Genomic DNA, 15,159 nt, shown 5'->3' on the forward strand with positions numbered 1-15,159 from the left:
CCGAAATCCCGTACGAAATCCCGTACGAAATCCTGTACGAAATCCAGTCCGAAATCCGTACAAATCGAAATCCTATACGAAATCCCGTACGAAATCGAAATCCCGTACGAAATCCCGTAGGAAATCGAAATCCCATACGAAATTCCGTCCGAAATCCCATTCGAAATCCCGTCTGAAATCCCGTCCGAAATCCCGTACGAAATCCCGTCCGAAATCCCGTCCGAAATCCAGTCCGAAATCCCGTACGAAATCCCATACAAAATCCTGTACGAAATCCAGTCCGAAATCTCATCCGAAATCCCGTCTGAAATCCGTCCGAAATCCCATCCAAATCCTGTACGACATCCCGTACGAAATCCTGTACGAAATCCAGTCCGAAATCCCGTCCGAAATCCCGTCCAAAATCCTGTGCGAAATCCCGTACGAAATCCTGTACGAAATCCAGTCCGAAATCCCATCCGAAATCCCGTCCGAAATCCCGTCCGAAATCCAGTCCAAAATCCCGTACGAAATCCCATACAAAATCCTGTACGAAATCCAGTCCGAAATCTCATCCGAAATCCCGTCCGAAATCCCGTCCGAAATCCGTCCAAAATCCTGTACGCATCCCGTACGAAATCCTGTACGAAATCCAGTCCGAAATCCCGTCCGAAATCCCGTCCAAAATGCTGTACGAAATCCCGTACGAAATCCTGTACGAAATCCAGTCCGAAATCCCATCCAAAATCCCGTCCGAAATCCCGTCCGAAATCCTGTACGAAATCCCGTACGAAATCGAAATCCCGTATGAAATCGAAATCCCGTACGAAATCCCGTACGAAATTCCGTACGAAATCCGTACGAAATCGAAATCCGTACGAAATCCTGTACGAAATCGAAATCCCGTCCGAAATCCCGTCCGAGATCCAGTCCGAAATCGCGTCTGAATCTCGTCCAAAATCTCGTCCGAAATCCCGGCCGAAATCCCGTCCGAAATCCCGTCCGAAATCCTCGTCCGAAAACCCATACGAAATGCCTTACGAAAATCCCGCACGAATCCTGTACGAAATCCAGTCCGAAATCCGTACAAAATCTAAATCCCGTAAGAAATCGAAATCCCATCCGAAATCCTGTCCGAAATCCTGTCCGAAATCCCGTCCGAAATCCCGTACGAATCCCGTACGAAATCCTGTACAATCCAGTCCGAAATCCCGTACAAAATCGAATCCTATACGAAATCCCGTACGAAAATCGAAATCCCGTACGAAATCCCGTAGGAAATCGAAATCCCATACGAAATTCCGTCCGAAATCCCATTCGAATCCTGTCCGAATCCTGTCCGAAATCCCGTCCGAAATCCCGTACGAAATCCCGTACGAATCCTGTACGAAATCCAGTCCGAATCCCGTACAAAATCGAAATCCTGTACGAAATCCCGTACGAAATCGAAATCCCGTACGAAATCCCGTACAAAATCCCGTCCGAAATCCCGTCTGAAATCTCGATCAAAATCCCGTCCGAAATCACGTCCGAAATCCCGTCCGAAATCCCGTCCGAAATCCCGTACGAAATCCCGTCCGAAATCCCGTCCGAATCCCGTCCGAAATCCCGTCCGAGATCCAGTCCGAAATCGCGTCTGAAATTTCGTCAAAAATCCGTCCGAAATCCCCGTCCGAAATCCCGTCCGAAATCCCGTCCGAAATCCGTACGAAACCCCGTCCGAAATCCCTCCGAATCCCGTCCGAAATCCCGTCCGAAATCCCGTCTGAAATCCCGTACAAAACGAATTCCCGTACGAAATCCTGTACGAAATCCTGTACGAAATCGAAATCCCGTCCGAAATCCCGTCCAAAATCCCTGTACGACATCCAGTCCGAAATCCTGTATGAAATCCAGTCTGAATCCAGTACAAAATCGAAATCCTGTACGAAATCCGTACGAAATCCCGTACGCAAATCGAAATCCCGTACGAAATCCTGTACGAAATCGAAATCCCGTCCGAAATCCCGTCCGAATCCCGTCCGAAATCCCGTCCGAAATCGCGTCAGAAATCCCGTACAAAATCGAAATCCCGTACGAAATCGAAATCCCGTACGAAATCCCATACGAAAATCCGTCCGAAATCTAAACCCGTCCGATATCTAAATCCGTCCGAAATCCCGTCCGAAAACCCGTCCGAAAACCCTACGAAATCCCTTACGAAATCCCTCACGAAATCCTGTACGAAATCCTTCCGAAATCCCGTACAAAATCTAAATCCGGTAGAAAATCCCGTACAAAATCCCGTATGAAATCGAAATCCCATCCGAAATCCTGTCCGAAATCCCGTCCGAAATCCAGTCCGAAATGCCGTACAAAATCCCGTACGAATTCCCGTACGAAATCCGTACAAAATCCAGTCCGAAATCCCATACAAAATCGAAATCCTGTACGAAATCCCGTACGAAATCCCGTACTAAATCTAAATCCCGTACGAAATCCCGTACGAAATCGAATCCCGTACGAAATCGAAATCCCGTACGAATCCCGTACGAAATCCGTCCGAATCCAGTCCGAAATCTCATCCGAAATCCCGTCCGAAATCCCGTCCGAAATCCCGTCCAAAATCCTGTACGACATCCGTACGAAATCCTGTACGAAATCCAGTCCGAAATCCCGCCGAAATCCCGTCCAAAATGCTGTACGAAATCCCGTACGAAATCCTGTACGAAATCCAGTCCGAAATCCCATCCAAAATCCCGTCCAAATCCCGTCCGAATCCTGTACGAAATCCCGTACGAAATCGAATCCCGTATGAAATCGAAATCCCGTACGAAATCCCGTACGAAATTCCGTACGAATCCCGTACGAATCGAAATCCCGTACGAAAACCTGTACGAAATCGATCCCGTCCGAAATCCCGTCCGAGATCCAGTCCGAAATCGCGTCTGAAATCTCGTCCAAAATCTCGTCCGAATCCCGGCCGAAATCCCGTCCGAAATCCCGTCCGAAATCTCGTCCGAAAACCCCATACGAAATGCCTTACGAAATCCCGCACGAATCCGTACGAAAATCCAGGCCGAAATCCCGTACAAAATCTAAATCCCTAAGAAATCGAAATCCCATCCGAATCCTGTCCGAAAATCCTGTCCGAATCCCGTCCGAAATCCCGTACGAAATCCCGTACGAATCCTGTACGAAATCCAGTCCGAAATCCCGTACAAATCGAAATCCTATACGAAATCCCGTACGAAATCGAAATCCCTACGAAATCCCGTAGGAAATCGAAATCCCATACGAAATTCCGTCCGAAATCCATTCGAAATCCTGTCCGAAATCCTGTCCTGAAATCCCGTCCGAAATCCCGTACGAATCCCGTACGAAATCCTGTACGAAATCCAGTCCGAAATCCCGTACAAAATCGAAATCCTGTACGAAATCCCGTACGAAATACGAAATCCCGTCGAATCCGTACAAAATCCCGTCCGAAATCCCGTCTGAAATCTCGATCAAAATCCCGTCCGAAATCACGTCCGAAATCCGTCCGAAATCCCGTCCGAAATCCCGTACGAAATCCCGTCCGAAATCCCGTCCGAAATCCCGTCCGAATCCCGTCCGAGATCCAGTCCGAAACGCGTCTGAAATTTCGTCAAAAATCCCGTCCGAAATCCCGTCCGAAATCCCGTCCGAAATCCCGTCCGAAATCCCGTACGAACCCCGTCCGAAATCCCGTCCGAAATCCCGTCCGAAATCCCGTCCGAAATCCCGTCTGAAATCCCGTACAAATCGAATTCCCGTACGAATCCTGTACGAAATCCTGTACGAAATCGAAATCCCGTCCGAAATCCCGTCCAAAATCCTGTACGCATCCAGTCCGAAATCCTGTATGAAATCCAGTCTGAATCCAGTACAAAATCGAAATCCTGTACGAAATCCCGTACGAAATCCCGTACGAAATCGAAATCCCGTACGAAATCCTGTACGAAATCGAAATCCCGTCCGAAATCCCGTCCGAAATCCCGTCCGAAATCCCGTCCGAAATCGCGTCAGAAATCCCGTACAAAATCGAAATCCCGTACGAAATCGAAATCCCGTACGAAATCCCATACGAAATCCCGTCCGAAATCTAAATCCCGTCCGATATCTAAATCCCGTCCGAAATCCCGTCCGAAAACCCGTCCGAAAACCCGTACGAAATCCCTTACGAAATCCCTCACGAAATCCTGTACGAAATCCTTTCCGAAATCCCGTACAAAATCTAAATCCGGTAAGAAATCCCGTACAAAATCCCGTATGAAATCGAAATCCCATCCGAAATCCTGTCCGAAATCCCGTCCGAAATCCAGTCCGAAATGCCGTACAAAATCCCGTACGAATTCCCGTACGAAATCCTGTACAAAATCCAGTCCGAAATCCCATACAAATCGAAATCCTGTACGAAATCCCGTACGAAATCCCGTACGAAATCTAAATCCCGTACGAAATCCCGTACGAAATCGAAATCCCGTACGAAATCGAAATCCCGTACGAAATCCCGTACGAAATCCCGTCCGAAATCCAGTCCGAAATCTCATCCGAAATCCCGTCCGAAATCCCGTCCGAAATCCCGTCCAAAATCCTGTACGACATCCCGTACGAAATCCTGTACGAAATCCAGTCCGAAATCCCGTCCGAAATCCCGTCCAAAATCCTGTACAAAATCCCGTACGAAATCCTGTACGAAATCCAGTCCGAAATCCCATCCAAAATCCCGTCCGAAATCCCGTCCGAAATCCTATACGAAATCCCGTACGAAATCGAATCCCGTATGAAATCGAAATCCCGTACGAAATCCCGTACGAAATTCCGTACGAAATCCCGTACGAAATCGAAATCCCGTACGAAATCCTGTACGAAATCGAAATCCCGTCCGAAATCCCGTCCGAAATCCCGTCTGAGATCCAGTCCGAAATCGCGTCTGAAATTTCGTCCAAAATCCCGTCCGAAATCCCGTCCGAAATCCCGTCCGAAATCCCGTCCGAAATCCCGTACGAAACCCCGTCCGAAATCCCGTCCGAAATCCCGTCCGAAATCCCGTCCGAAATCCCGTCTGAAATCCCGTACAAAATCGAATTCCCGTACGAAATCCCGTACGAAATCCTGTACGAAATCGAAATCCCCCGAAATCCCGTCCAAAATCCTGTACGACATCCAGTTCGAAATCCTGTATGAAATCCAGTCTGAAATCCAGTACAAAATCGAAATCCTGTACGAAATCCCGTACGAAATCCCGTACGAAATCGAAATCCTGTACGAAATCCCGTACGAAATCGAAATCCCGTCCGAATCCCGTCCGAAATCCCGTCCGAAATCCCGTCCGAAATCGCGTCAGAAATCCCGTACAAAATCGAAATCCCGTACGAAATCGAAATCCCGTACGAAATCCCATACGAAATCCCGTCCGAAATCTAAATCCCGTCCGATATCTAAATACCGTCCGAAATCCCGTCCGAAAACCCGTCCGAAACCCGTACGAAATCTCTTACGAAATCCCTCACGAAATCCTGTACGAAATCCAGTCCGAAATCCCGTACAAATCTAAATCCCGTAAGAAATCCCGTACAAAATCCCGTATGAATCGAAATCCCATCCGAAATCCTGTCCGAAATCCCGTCCGAAATCCAGTCCGAAATGCCGTACAAATCCCGTACGAAATCCCGTACGAAATCCTGTACAAAATCCAGTCCGAAATCCCATACAAAATCGAAATCCTGTACGAAATCCCGTACGAAATCCCGTACGAAATCTAAATCCCGTACGAAATCCCGTACGAAATCGAAATCCCGTACGAAATCGAAATCCCGTACGAAATCCCGTACGAAATCCCGTCCGAAATCGCGTCTGAAATCTCGTCCAAAATCTCGTCCGAAATCCCGGCCGAAATCCCGTCCGAAATCCCGTCCGAATCTCGTCCGAAAACCCATACGAAATGCCTTACGAAATCCCGCACGAAATCCTGTACGAAATCCAGTCCGAAATCCCGTACAAAATCTAAATCCCGTAAGAAATCGAAATCCCATCCGAAATCCTGTCCGAAATCCTGTCCGAAATCCCGTCCGAAATCCCGTACGAAATCCCGTACGAAATCCTGTACGAAATCCAGTCCGAAATCCCGTACAAATCGAATCTATACGAAATCCCGTACGAAATCGAAATCCCGTACGAAATCCCGTAGGAAATCGAAATCCCATACGAAATTCCGTCCGAAATCCCATTCGAAATCCTGTCCGAAATCCTGTCCGAAATCCCGTCCGAAATCCCGTACGAAATCCCGTACGAAATCCTGTACGAAATCCAGTCCGAAATCCCGTACAAAATCGAAATCCTGTACGAAATCCCGTACGAAATCGAAATCCCGTACGAAATCCCGTACAAAATCCCGTCCGAAATCCCGTCTGAAATCTCGATCAAAATCCCGTCCGAAATCACGTCCGAAATCCCGTCCGAAATCCCGTCCGAAATCCCGTACGAAATCCCGTCCGAAATCCCGTCCGAAATCCCGTCCGAAATCCCGTCCGAGATCCAGTCCGAAATCGCGTCTGAAATTTCGTCAAAATCCCGTCCGAAATCCCGTCGAAATCCCGTCCGAAATCCCGTCCGAAATCCCGTACGAAACCCCGTCCGAAATCCCGTCCGAAATCCCGTCCGAAATCCCGTCCGAAATCCCGTCTGAAATCCCGTACAAAATCGAATTCCCGTACGAAATCCTGTACGAAATCCTGTACGAAATCGAAATCCCGTCCGAAATCCCGTCCAAAATCCTGTACGACATCCAGTCCGAAATCCTGTATGAAATCCAGTCTGAAATCCAGTACAAAATCGAAATCCTGTACGAAATCCCGTACGAAATCCCGTACGAAATCGAAATCCCGTACGAAATCCTGTACGAAATCGAAATCCCGTCCGAAATCCCGTCCGAAATCCCGTCCGAAATCCCGTCCGAAATCGCGTCAGAAATCCCGTACAAAATCGAAATCCCGTACGAAATCGAAATCCCGTACGAAATCCCATACGAAATCCCGTCCGAAATCGAAATCCCGTCCGATATCTAAATCCCGTCCGAAATCCCGTCCGAAAACCCGTCCGAAAACCCGTACGAAATCCCTTACGAAATCCCTCACGAAATCCTGTACGAAATCCTTTCCGAAATCCCGTACAAAATCTAAATCCGGTAAGAAATCCCGTACAAAATCCCGTATGAAATCGAAATCCCATCCGAAATCCTGTCCGAATCCCGTCCGAAATCCAGTCCGAAATGCCGTACAAAATCCCGTACGAATTCCCGTACGAAATCCTGTACAAAATCCAGTCCGAAATCCCATACAAAATCGAAATCCTGTACGAAATCCCGTACGAAATCCCGTACGAAATCTAAATCCCGTACGAAATCCCGTACGAAATCGAAATCCCGTACGAAATCGAAATCCCGTACGAAATCCCGTACGAAATCCCGTTCGAAATCCAGTCCGAAATCTCATCCGAAATCCCGTCCGAAATCCCGTCCGAAATCCCGTCCAAAATCCTGTACGACATCCCGTACGAAATCCTGTACGAAATCCAGTCCGAAATCCCGTCCGAAATCCCGTCCAAAATCCTGTACAAAATCCCGTACGAAATCCTGTACGAAATCCAGTCCGAAATCCCATCCAAAATCCCGTCCGAAATCCCGTCCGAAATCCTATACGAAATCCCGTACGAAATCGAAATCCCGTATGAAATCGAAATCCCGTACGAAATCCCGTACGAAATTCCGTACGAAATCCCGTACGAAATCGAAATCCCGTACGAAATCCTGTACGAAATCGAAATCCCGTCCGAAATCCCGTCCGAAATCCCGTCTGAGATCCAGTCCGAAATCGCGTCTGAAATTTCGTCCAAAATCCCGTCCGAAATCCCGTCCGAAATCCCGTCCGAAATCCCGTCCGAAATCCCGTACGAAACCCCGTCCGAAATCCCTCCGAAATCCCGTCCGAAATCCCGTCCGAAATCCCGTCTGAAATCCCGTACAAAATCGAATTCCCGTACGAAATCCCGTACGAAATCCTGTACGAAATCGAAATCCCGTCCGAAATCCCGTCCAAATCCTGTACGACATCCAGTTCGAAATCCTGTATGAAATCCAGTCTGAAATCCAGTACAAAATCGAAATCCTGTACGAAATCCCGTACGAAATCCCGTACGAAATCGAAATCCTGTACGAAATCCCGTACGAAATCGAAATCCCGTCCGAAATCCCGTCCGAAATCCCGTCCGAAATCCCGTCCGAAATCGCGTCAGAAATCCCGTACAAAATCGAAATCCCGTACGAAATCGAAATCCCGTACGAAATCCCATACGAAATCCCGTCCGAAATCTAAATCCCGTCCGATATCTAAATACCGTCCGAATCCCGTCCGAAAACCCGTCCGAAAACCCGTACGAAATCTCTTACGAAATCCCTCACGAAATCCTGTACGAATCCAGTCCGAAATCCCGTACAAAATCTAAATCCCGTAAGAAATCCCGTACAAAATCCCGTATGAAATCGAAATCCCATCCGAAATCCTGTCCGAAATCCCGTCCGAAATCCAGTCCGAAATGCCGTACAAATCCCGTACGAAATCCCGTACGAAATCCTGTACAAAATCCAGTCCGAAATCCCATACAAAATCGAAATCCTGTACGAAATCCCGTACGAAATCCCGTACGAAATCTAAATCCCGTACGAAATCCCGTACGAAATCGAAATCCCGTACGAAATCGAAATCCCGTACGAATCCCGTACGAAATCCCGTCCGAAATCCCGTCTGAAATCTCGTCCAAAATCCCGTCCGAAATCACGTCCGAAATCCCGTCCGAAATCCCGTCCGAAATCCCGTCCGAAATCCCGTACGAAATCCCGTCCGAAATCCCATCCGAAATCCCGTCCGAAATCCCGTCCGAGATCCATTCCGAAATCGCGTCTGAAATTTCGTCCAAAATCCCGTCCGAAATCCCGTACGAAATCCCGTCCGAAATCCCGTCCGAAATCCCGTCCGAAATCCCGTCCGAAATCCCGTCCGAAATCCCGTCCGAAATCCCGTCCGAAATCCCGTCTGAAATCCCGTACAAAATCGAATTCCCGTATGAAATCCCGTACGAAATCCTGTATGAAATCGAATCCCGTCCGAAATCCCATCCGAAATCCCGTCCGAAATCCCGTCCGAAATCCCGCCCGAGATCCCGTCCGAATTCCCGTCCGAAATCCTGTACGAAATCCCGTACAAAATCCTGTACGAAATCCTGTCCGAAATACCGTACGAAATCTAAAATCCCGTACGAAATCCCGTACGAAATCGAAATCCCGTACGAAATCGAAATCCCGTACGAAATCCCGTACAAAATCCCGTCCCAAATCCCGTCTGAAATCTCGATCAAAATCCCGTCCGAAATCACGTCCGAAATCCCGTCCGAAATCCCGTCCGAAATCCCTCCGAAATCCTGTCCGAAATCCCGTCCGAGATCCAGTCCGAAATCGCGTCTGAAATTTCGTCCAAAATCCCGTCCGAAATCCCGTCCGAAATCCCGTCCGAAATCCCGTCCGAAATCCCGTACGAAACCCCGTCCGAAATCCCGTCCGAATCCCATCCGAAATCCCGTCCGAAATCCCGTCTGAAATCCCGTACAAAATCGAATTCCCGTACGAAATCCCGTACGAAATCCTGTACGAAATCGAAATCCCGTCCGAAATCCCGTACGAAATCCCGTCCGAAATCCCGTCCGAAATCCCGTACGAAATCCCGTCCGAAATCCCGTCCGAAATCCCGTCCGAAATCCCGTCCGAGATCCAGTCCGAAATCGCGTCTGAAATTTCGTCCAAAATCCCGTCCGAAATCCCGTCCGAAATCCCGTCCGAAATCCCGTCCGAAATCCCGTACGAAACCCCGTCCGAAATCCCGTCCGAAATCCTGTCCGAAATCCCGTCTGAAATCCCGTCTGAAATCCCGTACAAAATCGAATTCCCGTACGAAATCCCGTACGAAATCCTGTACGAAATCGAAATCCCGTCCGAAATCCCGTCCGAAATCCCGTCCAAAATCCCGTACGACATCCCGTACGAAATCCTGTACGAAATCCCGTACGAAATCGAAATCCCGTATGAAATCGAAATCCCGTACGAAATCCTGTATGAATCGAAATCCCGTACGAAATCTAAATCCCGTCCGAAATCTAAATCCCGTCCGATATCTAAATACCGTCCGAAATCCCGTCCGAAAACCCGTCCGAAAACCCGTACGAAATCTCTTACGAAATCCCTCACGAAATCCTGTACGAAATCCAGTCCGAAATCCCGTACAAAATCTAAATCCCGTAAGAAATCCCGTACAAAATCCCGTATGAAATCGAAATCCCATCCGAAATCCTGTCCGAAATCCCGTCCGAAATCCAGTCCGAAATGCCGTACAAATCCCGTACGAAATCCCGTACGAAATCCTGTACAAAATCCAGTCCGAAATCCCATACAAAATCGAAATCCTGTACGAAATCCGTACGAAATCCCGTACGAAATCTAATCCCGTACGAAATCCCGTACGAAATCGAAATCCCGTACGAAATCGAAATCCCGTACGAAATCCCGTACGAAATCCCGTCCGAAATCCCGTCTGAAATCTCGTCCAAAATCCCGTCCGAAATCACGTCCGAAATCCCGTCCGAAATCCCGTCCGAAATCCCGTCCGAAATCCCGTACGAAATCCCGTCCGAAATCCCATCCGAAATCCCGTCCGAAATCCCGTCCGAGATCCATTCCGAAATCGCGTCTGAAATTTCGTCCAAAATCCCGTCCGAAATCCCGTACGAAATCCCGTCCGAAATCCCGTCCGAAATCCCGTCCGAAATCCCGTCCGAAATCCCGTCCGAAATCCCGTCCGAAATCCCGTCCGAAATCCCGTCTGAAATCCCGTACAAAATCGAATTCCCGTATGAAATCCCGTACGAAATCCTGTATGAAATCGAAATCCCGTCCGAATCCCATCCGAAATCCCGTCCGAAATCCCGTCCGAAATCCCGCCCGAGATCCCGTCCGAATTCCCGTCCGAAATCCTGTACGAAATCCCGTACAAAATCCTGTACGAAATCCTGTCCGAAATACCGTACGAAATCTAAAATCCCGTACGAAATCCCGTACGAAATCGAAATCCCGTACGAAATCGAAATCCCGTACGAAATCCCGTACAAAATCCCGTCCCAAATCCCGTCTGAAATCTCGATCAAAATCCCGTCCGAAATCACGTCCGAAATCCCGTCCGAAATCCCGTCCGAAATCCCGTCCGAGATCCAGTCCGAAATCGCGTCTGAAATTTCGTCCAAAATCCCGTCCGAAATCCCGTCCGAAATCCCGTCCGAAATCCCGTCCGAAATCCCGTACGAAACCCCGTCCGAAATCCCGTCCGAAATCCCATCCGAAATCCCGTCCGAAATCCCGTCTGAAATCCCGTACAAAATCGAATTCCCGTACGAAATCCCGTACGAAATCCTGTACGAAATCGAAATCCCGTCCGAAATCCCGTACGAAATCCCGTCCGAAATCCCGTCCGAAATCCCGTACGAAATCCCGTCCGAAATCCCTCCGAAATCCCGTCCGAAATCCCGTCCGAGATCCAGTCCGAAATCGCGTCTGAAATTTCGTCCAAAATCCCGTCCGAAATCCCGTCCGAAATCCCGTCCGAAATCCCGTCCGAAATCCCGTACGAAACCCCGTCCGAAATCCCGTCCGAAATCCTGTCCGAAATCCCGTCTGAAATCCCGTCTGAAATCCCGTACAAAATCGAATTCCCGTACGAAATCCCGTACGAAATCCTGTACGAAATCGAAATCCCGTCCGAAATCCCGTCCGAAATCCCGTCCAAAATCCCGTACGACATCCCGTACGAAATCCTGTACGAAATCCCGTACGAAATCGAAATCCCGTATGAAATCGAAATCCCGTACGAAATCCTGTATGAAATCGAAATCCCGTACGAAATCTAAATCCCGTTCGATATCTAAATCCCGTCCGAAATCCCGTCCAAAAACCAGTCCGAAATCCCTTCCGAAATCCCGTACGAAATCCTGTACGAAATCCAGTCCGAAATCCCGTACAAAATCGAAATCCCGTACGATATCCCGGACGAAATCGAAATTTCATACGAAATCGAAATCCCGTACGAAATCCCGTACGGAATCCCGTACGAAATCCCATCCGAAATCCCGTACAAAATCGAAATCCCGTATGAAATCCCGTACAAAATCGACATCCCATACCGAAATCGAATCCGTACGAAATCCCACACGAAATCGAAATCCCGCACGAAATCCCGTACGAAATCGAAATCCCGTCCGAAATCCCGTCCGAAATCCCGTCCGAAATCCTGTCCGAAATCCCGTCTGAAATCCGTCTGAAATCCCGTACAAAATCGAATTCCCGTACGAAATCCCGTACGAAATCCTGTACGAAATCGAAATCCCGTCCGAAATCCCGTCCGAAATCCCGTCCAAAATCCCGTACGACATCCCGTACGAAATCCTGTACGAAATCCCGTACGAAATCGAAATCCCGTATGAAATCGAAATCCCGTACGAAATCCTGTATGAAATCGAAATCCCGTACGAAATCTAAATCCAGTCCGAAATCTAAATCCCGTCCGATATCTAAATACCGTCCGAAATCCCGTCCGAAAACCCGTCCGAAAACCCGTACGAAATCTCTTACGAAATCCCTCACGAAATCCTGTACGAAATCCAGTCCGAAATCCGTACAAAATCTAAATCCCGTAAGAAATCCGTACAAAATCCCGTATGAAATCGAAATCCCATCCGAAATCCTGTCCGAAATCCCGTCCGAAATCCAGTCCGAAATGCCGTACAAATCCCGTACGAAATCCCGTACGAAATCCTGTACAAAATCCAGTCCGAAATCCCATACAAAATCGAAATCCTGTACGAAATCCCGTACGAAATCCCGTACGAAATCTAAATCCCGTACGAAATCCCGTACGAAATCGAAATCCCGTACGAAATCGAAATCCCGTACGAAATCCCGTACGAAATCCCGTCCGAAATCCCGTCTGAAATCTCGTCCAAAATCCCGTCCGAAATCACGTCCGAAATCCCGTCCGAAATCCCGTCCGAAATCCCGTCCGAAATCCCGTACGAAATCCCGTCCGAAATCCCATCCGAAATCCCGTCCGAAATCCCGAGATCCATTCCGAAATCGCGTCTGAAATTTCGTCCAAAATCCCGTCCGAAATCCCGTACGAAATCCCGTCCGAAATCCCGTCCGAAATCCCTCCGAAATCCCGTCCGAAATCCCGTCCGAAATCCCGTCCGAAATCCCGTCCGAAATCCCGTCTGAAATCCTACAAAATCGAATTCCCGTATGAAATCCGTACGAAATCCTGTATGAAATCGAAATCCCGTCCAAATCCCATCCGAAATCCCGTCCGAAATCCCGTCCGAATCCCGCCCGAGATCCCGTCCGAATTCCCGTCCGAAATCCTGTACGAAATCCCGTACAAAATCCTGTACGAAATCCTGTCCGAAATACCGTACGAAATCTAAAATCCCGTACGAAATCCCGTACGAAATCGAAATCCCGTACGAAATCGAAATCCCGTACGAAATCCCGTACAAAATCCCGTCCCAAATCCCGTCTGAAATCTCGATCAAAATCCCGTCCGAAATCACGTCCGAAATCCCGTCCGAAATCCCGTCCGAAATCCCGTCCGAGATCCAGTCCGAAATCGCGTCTGAAATTTCGTCCAAAATCCCGTCCGAAATCCCGTCCGAAATCCCGTCCGAAATCCCGTCCGAAATCCCGTACGAAACCCCGTCCGAAATCCCGTCCGAAATCCCATCCGAAATCCCGTCCGAAATCCCGTCTGAAATCCCGTACAAAATCGAATTCCCGTACGAAATCCCGTACGAAATCCTGTACGAAATCGAAATCCCGTCCGAAATCCCGTACGAAATCCCGTCCGAAATCCCGTCCGAAATCCCGTACGAAATCCCGTCCGAAATCCCGTCCGAAATCCCGTCCGAAATCCCGTCCGAGATCCAGTCCGAAATCGCGTCTGAAATTTCGTCCAAATCCCGTCCGAAATCCCGTCCGAAATCCCGTCCGAAATCCCGTCCGAAATCCCGTACGAAACCCCGTCCGAAATCCCGTCCGAAATCCTGTCCGAAATCCCTCTGAAATCCCGTCTGAATCCCGTACAAAATCGAATTCCCGTACGAAATCCCGTACGAAATCCTGTACGAAATCGAAATCCCGTCCGAAATCCCGTCCGAAATCCCGTCCAAAATCCCGTACGACATCCCGTACGAAATCCTGTACGAAATCCCGTACGAAATCGAAATCCCGTATGAAATCGAAATCCCGTACGAAATCCTGTATGAAATCGAATCCCGTACGAAATCTAAATCCCGTTCGATATCTAAATCCCGTCCGAAATCCCTCCAAAAACCAGTCCGAAATCCCTTCCGAAATCCCGTACGAAATCCTGTACGAAATCCAGTCCGAAATCCCGTACAAAATCGAAATCCCGTACGATATCCCGGACGAAATCGAAATTTCATACGAAATCGAAATCCCGTACGAAATCCCGTACGGAATCCCGTACGAAATCCCATCCGAAATCCCGTACAAAATCGAAATCCCGTATGAAATCCCGTACAAAATCGACATCCCATACGAAATCGAAATCCCGTACGAAATCCCACACGAAATCGAAATCCCGCACGAAATCCCGTACGAAATCGAAATCCCGTCCGAAATCCCGTCCGAAATCCCGTCCGAAATCCCGTCCGAAATCCCGTCTGAAATCCCGTCCGAAATCCCATCCGAAATCCCGTACGAAATCCTGTATGAAATCCCATACAAAATCCCATACGAAATCCCATACGAAATCTAAATCCCGTTCGAAATCCCGTACGAAATCGAAATCCCGTACGAAATCCCGTCCGAAATCGAAATCCCGTGCGAAATCCCGTTCAAAATCCCGTCGAAATCCCGTCCGAAATCCCGTCCGAAATCCCGGCCGAAATCACGTCCGAAATCCCGTCGAAATCCTGTCCGAAATCCCGTCCGAAATCCCGTACGAAATCCCGTACGAAATCCCGTACGAAATCCTGTACGAAATCCAGTCCGAAATCCCGTACAAAATC

The sequence above is a fragment of the Lethenteron reissneri genome, unplaced genomic scaffold, assembly GCF_015708825.2.
Source record: "Lethenteron reissneri isolate LAM-NWPU_2019-01 unplaced genomic scaffold, ASM1570882v1 scaffold_1638, whole genome shotgun sequence".
Taxonomy (NCBI): Eukaryota; Metazoa; Chordata; class Hyperoartia; order Petromyzontiformes; family Petromyzontidae; genus Lethenteron; species Lethenteron reissneri.